Source organism: Babylonia areolata, chromosome 1 (assembly GCF_041734735.1).
Source record: "Babylonia areolata isolate BAREFJ2019XMU chromosome 1, ASM4173473v1, whole genome shotgun sequence".
Lineage (NCBI taxonomy): Eukaryota > Metazoa > Mollusca > Gastropoda > Neogastropoda > Buccinidae > Babylonia > Babylonia areolata.
Window position 1 is genome coordinate 24,328,752 of NC_134876.1, and position 7,500 is coordinate 24,336,251.

Below are 7,500 nucleotides of genomic sequence, written 5' to 3' on the forward strand. Positions count from 1 at the left end.
TGTGTGTGTGTGTGTGTGTGTGTGTGAGAGAGAGAGAGAGAGAGAGAGAGAGAGAGAGAGAGAGAGAGCTTGTATGCCAATTAGAATCACAATTTTTTTTTTCATTACTCATAAAAAAAATCGAAAGATAAACCACTATACAAAGCCCTAAAACTGATAAATGAATAGATAAATGAATAAACATATAAAGTGCCGCGACAGTACCAAACTATACCATGTGATAGGTCGATCGACACATGATGATATTTTTTTGTCGCCGGCGACAACGATAATTGCCGGGGCCACTTTTTGATGTTGTTGTTGTTTTGCTTTTTGTTTTTTGTTTTTGGGGGGACAGCATGCCACAACAAACCACCTCCACCTCCAACACCACCACCACCACCACTCCCCCACACCATACCACAACAACACACCACCCAACCAACCACCACCACCTCACTTCTGACTGACAGTCAACATGGCCTCGCTGACAATGCGCTGTCGTCTCCACTTCGCAGGAGGTTTACACCTCTTCAGGGTCCCCACACTACCCCCCCCCCCCCGCCCCCCCCCCCCCCCCCCGACAGGGGCCTGTCTTCCAGGTGTCACACCTCTCCTCCTCCTCACCCCCGCCCTCCTCACCTAGACCTGGGTCATGCAGGAAGTGGCGGAGAAGGCTCGTTCATTATCTGCCACGGGAACTAAACAGGGCATTTTTTCTTGTTCCGTGTAGATTTTTGTTTCCCCCGTTTTCGTTCTGTTTCTTGTTGTGTATATACATTATATTGCAGCATGGTTGACCATAGCTTCGTGGCTGACCGTAGGAATATGGCTGACCATAGTTGTGTGTGTGTGTGTGTGTGTGTGTGTGTGTGTGTGTGTGTGTGTGTGTGTGTGTGTGTGTGTGTGTGTGTGTGCGGGGGGAGGAAGGAGGGGTGCCACATGCGTGTGTGATTTTGTGCGTGTGTTTTAATGTGTGTGCGCGCGTACACGTGTGTGTGTGTGTGTGTGTGTGTGTCTGTCTGTCTGTCTGTCTGTCTGTGGCTGTCCGTGTCTGTGTGTCTGTATATGTACAAACCTGTCTGATGACTGCTGTAAACATAAGTGGTACCTGTGCAAATCCTGCACACAGTGTTTAGTTTTCAGCAGACTAATCATAACCAAGTTAACAAGATAGCCAAGTTCACAAGGGAATCACATGGCCGTACGTTGTGCCGTCAGAAATGGGGCTCAAGATAACTGACTTAAAGAAAGACACTTTGACAGCGGAGGGGATGTAGCTCAAGTGGTAGAGCGCTCGCTTAGCATGTGAGAGGTACGGGGATCGATACCCCGCATCTCCATTTTTTTCTTCTTCAATTCTTTCAAGGAATATTTGGTATTCAATCAGGATACCAACATATTCTTATGTTGTTATTTTTCAAACAGTGCACGCATTCAGGGCATGGAAAGAAAATGAATTTTCGGGCATCTTTGTTGATAATAGCACTGTAATTATTCATGCACTGTAAATAATAAAAGAATGTGAATGTGAATTCACAACAGTTACACATAATCATCAGGCTGATTGAAGCGAACTAATGAAAGGCATGGATGCTGTTGTTTGTTTGTTGTTGCTTTTTCTTTTTTTTTTAAATATATAATTGGAAATAAAATATTTCAACAAAATGTAAAATATAAATATAAAATTTTAGAATATGATATGATTTAAAAAAAAAAAAAAAAAGCAAGCGAGGCCATGAAGGAGGGAAGGCAGAAACGAAACAATTTCATACTAACTTTTTTTTTTTTTTTTTTTGGATAAATAATTCTTTTTTCTTAAGTTAGAGATGCGGGGTATCGATCCCCGTACCTCTCACATGCTAATCGAGCGCTCTACATCCCCTGCCTTACTGTAGGGTGTTCTTTTCTTACATAGACAGATATAAAGAAAACTAAATATTCAAAAATGATGTCAAACGCCACTCACCAGACGTCACTTAAGTCAGATTGATATCTGGAACGGCTGCAAAACAGGGAAAAAATTGTTGTACAGCAATATATTTGATTGTCTATCTCTATTTTTTTTCACAATGATCTTGCATTTTTTTTTTTTTTTTTTTTTTTTGTCTAATTTCAAAATACTTTTCAACACAAGTCAATAACAAGATATACTGATACAAACAAACTTGCAGAATATTTCTCAACACAAGTCAATAATACCTTGAATGAAGAAAAAAAAGAAAAGAAAAAAAATTGGAGATGCGGGGTATCGATCCCCGTACCTCTCACATGCTAAGCGAGCGCTCTACCACTTGAGCTACATCCCCTGCATTACTGTAGGGTGTTCTGTTCTCCTGTACCGTTTAGCCCCAGTCCGTCTGATCGCCGTAGAACGGAAGGAGCGCTGCGTGTGTCGGAACGCTATGAGGAAGGGCTGTGCTGTATGATAGGAGAAAAGAACACTGGTATAGGAAGGCAGGGGATGTAGCTCAAGTGGTAGAGCGCTCGCTTAGCATGTGAGAGGTACGGGGATCGATACCCCGCATCTCCATTTTTTTTTTTCCATTCAACTTCTTCAAGTAATATTTTATATGCATTTAGGAGATAAACATACAATTTTTTAAACAGTGTATCCATTCATGGCATGATAAAGAAATATGTTTTCGTGCATGCATGTAAACTTCAGCATTCCAATCATGTATGCATTGTTAAAGACAGGAAAATTAATGCAAGTTTACAACAGTTACACATAATTGTTAGGCTAATTGACGTGAGCTAATGAGAGATATATGTTGTTCAGTGTTGTTTTTGTTGTTGTTGTTGTAGTTTGCTGTTCTTGTTGTTACTGGGGTTTTTTTGGGGGGTGGCTTTTTCAATTTTTAAAACATAATATATAACCGGTAATATAACATTTCAATCAATCATAGAACGAGCGAGAGAGACAGACAGGCAGACAAACAGACAGAGAAAGATACAGAGACAGAGACATAGAGAAGTTATAAAAAAGAAACCCACCAAAAAAGAACTAAATATATATATATAAAAAAAAATGTCCAACGCCACCGTGACTCACCAGACGTCACTTAAGTCAGCTCGATATCTGAAACGGCTGCAAAACAGGGGGGGGGAATTTTGTAAAGCAATGTACTTGACATCAACTCTATTTTTTTCCCAGTGATCTTGCATTATTTTTGTTTTATTTAATTTGGAAATACCTCTCAACACAAGTCAATCACAAGATATATTGATAAAAAAATATAATAATAATAATAATAATAATAATAAGCTTTCAAAATAATTATCAACACAAGTCAATCATATATTGAATGAAGAAACCAAGAAAAAAATCTGGAGATGCGGGGTATCGATCCCCGTACCTCTCACATGCTAAGCGAGCGCTCTACCACTTGAGCTACATCCCCTGCGTTAGTGTAGGGTGTTCTGTTCTCCTGTACCGTTTAGCCCCAGTCCGTCTGATCGCCGTAGAACGGAAGGAGCGCTGCGTGTGTCGGAACGCTATGAGGAAGGGCTGTGCTGTATGATAGGAGAAAAGAACACTGGTATAGTAAGGCAGGGGATGTAGCTCAAGTGGTAGAGCGCTCGCTTAGCATGTGAGAGGTACGGGGATCGATACCCCGCATCTCCATTTTTTTTTCCCATTCAACTTCTTCAAGGAATATTTTATATGCATTTAGGAGATAAACATACACTTTTTTAAACAGAGTATCCATTCATGGCATGATAAGGAAATATGTTTTCGTGCATGCACGTAAACTTCAGCATTCCAATCATGTATGCATTGTTAAAGACAGGAAAATCAATGCAAATTTACAACAGTTACACATAATTATTAGGCTAATTGACGTGAGCTAATCTAAATGAGAGACATATGTTGTTCAGTGTTGTTTTTTGTTGTTGTTGTTGCTTTTTTTTTTTTTTTTTCAATTTTTAAAACATAATATATTATCGGTAATATAACATTTCAATCAATCATTGAACGAGCGAGAGAGAAAGACAGACAGACAAACAGACAGAGAAAGATACAGAGACAGAGACATTGAGAAGTTATATTATATATATATATATAAATTTTAAAAAAAAACACCAAAAAAGAACTAAATATATATAAAAAATGTCCAACGCCACTCACCAGACGTTACTTAAGTCAGCTCGATATCTGAAACGGCTGCAAAACAGGGGAAAAAAATTTGTAAAGCAATGTACTTGACATCAACTCTATTTTTTTCCCAGTGATCTTGCATTATTTTTGTTTTATTTAATTTGGAAATACTTCTCAACACAAGTCAATCATATATTGAATGAAGAAACAAAGAAAAAAAGTTGGAGATGCGGGGTATCGATCCCCGTACCTCTCACATGCTAAGCGAGCGCTCTACCACTTGAGCTACATCCCTTGCGTTAGTGAAGGGTGTTCTTTTCTCCTATACAGGTTAGCCCTATACATGTCAGTCTGATCGCTATAGAACGGTCGACGCGCTGCGTGTGTCGGAACGCTATGAGGAAGGGCTGTGCTGTATGATAGGAGAAAAGAACACGGGTGTACTAAAGCAGGGGATGTAGCTCAAGTGGTAGAGCGCTCGCTTAGCATGTGAGAGGTACGGGGATCGATACCCCGCATCTCCATTTTTTTTTTGTTTGTTTTTTTTTTTGATAGATTTATTCCTTGAAGGAATATTTGGTATGCATTTTGTAGATAAACATACACTTTTTTTTTAAACAGTGTATCCATTCATGGCATGATAAGGAACTATGTTTTCGTGCATGCACGTGCGTGTGTGTGTGTGTGTGTGTGTGTGTGTGTGTGTGTGTGTGTGTGTGTGTGTGTGCGTGCGTGTGTGTGAGTGTGTGCATACATATATCGTAAGGATATGTGTGTCTGTGCGTGCGTGCGCTTGCGCGTGTGTGTGTGTGTCTCTGTGTGCGTCCGTGTGTGTGGGTGTGTGTGCGGGGGTCGAGGGTGGGGGGGTGTAGGGGAAGGGGTGTGTGTGTTTTCATTTCGTCTGTACATGCTTTGATGCTTGGTTTTTAATTTACGTAGAAGATATTTGGTCAAGTTCGCGAGTGTTTAGGGTGACTGTTTTGTTCACACGGAATGGTTTTTGGAGAATTTTTCTTTTACATGTGGTTGTGATCATAGTGACGCCTCCTTGAGGTACTGAAACTGAAACTGAAACTGTGATCATAGTTTTGTATTGAGTTTTTATTTTTGCTATATTTTACTCGTGTAATGTGCCTGGAGCATTACTGTATTTTAATGAAAGGCGCAATATAAATAAACTATTATTATTATTATTATTATTATTATTATTGTTATTATCATTATTATTATTATTATTATTATAAAAAAAATATACATGCATAAAGAGAGGGAGAGAGAGCGAGCGAACGAGCGAGAGACAGACAGACAGACAGAGAAAGAGACAGAAACAGAGAGAAGTTATTATATATATATATATATATATATATATATATATATAAACACCAAAAAACAACTAAATATATATATGTAAAAAAAAAATGTCGAACGCCATTCACCAGACGTCACTTAAGGCAGCTTGATATCTGAAACGGCTGCAAAACAAGAAAAGAAAAAAAAAACTTGTTGTAAAACAATGTATTTGACATTAACTCTATTTTTTTCCTCAATTATCTTGCATTATTTTTGTTTTATTTAATTTTGAAATGCTTCTCAACACAAGTCAATCACAAGATATACTGATAAAATAAAAAAAAAAAAATAAAAAAAAAAACCTTTCAAAATATTTCTCAACGCAAGTCAGTCACATCTTGAATGAAGAAGATAAAAAAAAAATGGAGATGCGGGGTATCGATCCCCGTACCTCTCACATGCTAAGCGAGCGCTCTACCACTTGAGCTACATCCCCTGCGTTACCGTAACGTGTTCTTTTCTCCTATACAGGTTAGCCCCAGTTAGTCTTGCTGATAACCGTTGAACGGTCGACGCGCTGCGTGTGTCGGAACGCTATGAGGAAGGGCTGTGCTGTATGATAGGAGAAAAGAACACTGGTATAGTAAGGCAGGGGATGTAGCTCAAGTGGTAGAGCGCTCGCTTAGCATGTGAGAGGTACGGGGATCGATACCCCGCATCTCCATTTTTTTTTTTTTTTTTTTTCCTGTCTCAAATTTTCACATTCTTCAGTGTGATAAAAAGGGAAAAGAAAGAACGATGTACACGGTAATTAATACGATGACGATAATAATGATAGTGACAAAAGCAACAATAATTATGATGATTATCATTCTTGTCATTATTGTTATTATTGTTGGGTTGTTTGGGTTTTTTGTTGTTGTTGTTTTTTGGGGTTTTTGTTTGTTTGTTTTGGTGGTTTTTGTTGTTGTTTTGTTTTGTTTTTAATAGGTCAAAAAGAAAGAAATAATTTCAATTCTTTCGCACTCTCTCTCTCACTCGTGTACAATTCCTTATATGTTACCTTAAACCATGGACAATTGCTTTTCGGTTGTTATTTGTCGTTTTTTTTTTGTTTATTTGTTTTGTGTGTGTGTGTGTGTGTGTGTGTGTGTGTGTGTGCTTATTGTTTTGTTTTTGTTTGCTTGTTGTTGATCAGTGCTCACAAATGAATGGGGGGGTCTTGCTCCAGTGTGCCACTCTTTCCCTCTCTCTGTTTGTGTCAGTGCGTGCTCCAGTGTGTGCGCACGTGCGTATGCTCATGTGATCGTGGATGTGCGTGAGTGTGTGAACGTGTGTGTGTGTGTGTGTGTGTGTGCGCACGTGTGTGTGGAGAACAAAGTAGTGTGGAATGTTCGTGTATAATCTTCGGAAAATGAATGAAGAAAAGGTTAAATCATTCCTCTGGTTCATACTTCTCTGTAAAACATATTGCTCTCCCATCAATCGGTGTTCCGTACTTGAAAACACCTGTACACGTTTTAGCCAGAAAAATCAAGTTGTTATATTTTCATTACTGTCATTTATTATTATTGCTATTACTATGTTACTATCAATGTCATAATCATTATCATCATCATCATCATCATTTATTATTATTATTATTATTAGCACATCATCAGCATTATTATTATTATTATTATTGTTGTTGTTGTTGTTGTTGCCGTCATTATTATTATTATTATCATCATCTTTATTATCATTATTATAAGCAGAAGAAGAAGAAGAAGAATGAAATATAAGTATGAACAAAAGAACAACGATACGCTTCAACGCCACGTGACAGTTCACTTCACTGTGCCCTGACTGATGTCAAACAATAGCCACTGAATCAGCCGTAAGAAGATAAATATGACATGTCTTACATTGTGATCACATCACTCCGTTGGGATTCGCTTGGAGAAAGGACGTTGACATTGATTGGAATCATCGTTCTTGAATAATTTATTGGGATGTGGTATCTCTATCCAGTGCGCTCATGCAGAACGAAAAGAAGGGTTGAGAGAGAGAGAGAGAGAGAGAGGTCGCGCGGGTGATGGTGGCGGGGTAGAGAGAAAAATGTGAAAGAGAGTGGGGCAGAGGGGAAAGGG

The 7,500-nt window shown here is 38.7% G+C and overlaps 8 non-coding genes across 8 annotated transcripts; 5 read left to right on the forward strand and 3 right to left on the reverse strand.

Moving 5' to 3' along the window:
• The first annotated feature begins 1,249 nt into the window (after positions 1-1,249).
• On the forward strand, positions 1,250-1,322 carry Trnaa-agc (transfer RNA alanine (anticodon AGC)). The gene has a single exon. It is a non-coding gene; the product is annotated as a tRNA-Ala (tRNA).
• An 893-nt stretch (positions 1,323-2,215) lies between these two features.
• Positions 2,216-2,288, reverse strand: Trnaa-agc (transfer RNA alanine (anticodon AGC)). The gene has a single exon. It is a non-coding gene; the product is annotated as a tRNA-Ala (tRNA).
• A 151-nt stretch (positions 2,289-2,439) lies between these two features.
• Trnaa-agc (transfer RNA alanine (anticodon AGC)) lies at positions 2,440-2,512 on the forward strand. Its single transcript has one exon. It is a non-coding gene; the product is annotated as a tRNA-Ala (tRNA).
• A 798-nt stretch (positions 2,513-3,310) lies between these two features.
• Trnaa-agc (transfer RNA alanine (anticodon AGC)) lies at positions 3,311-3,383 on the reverse strand. The gene has a single exon. It is a non-coding gene; the product is annotated as a tRNA-Ala (tRNA).
• A 151-nt stretch (positions 3,384-3,534) lies between these two features.
• Positions 3,535-3,607, forward strand: Trnaa-agc (transfer RNA alanine (anticodon AGC)). Its single transcript has one exon. It is a non-coding gene; the product is annotated as a tRNA-Ala (tRNA).
• A 925-nt stretch (positions 3,608-4,532) lies between these two features.
• Positions 4,533-4,605, forward strand: Trnaa-agc (transfer RNA alanine (anticodon AGC)). The gene has a single exon. It is a non-coding gene; the product is annotated as a tRNA-Ala (tRNA).
• A 1,189-nt stretch (positions 4,606-5,794) lies between these two features.
• Trnaa-agc (transfer RNA alanine (anticodon AGC)) lies at positions 5,795-5,867 on the reverse strand. The gene has a single exon. It is a non-coding gene; the product is annotated as a tRNA-Ala (tRNA).
• A 155-nt stretch (positions 5,868-6,022) lies between these two features.
• On the forward strand, positions 6,023-6,095 carry Trnaa-agc (transfer RNA alanine (anticodon AGC)). The gene has a single exon. It is a non-coding gene; the product is annotated as a tRNA-Ala (tRNA).
• The last annotated feature ends 1,405 nt before the right edge of the window (positions 6,096-7,500 follow it).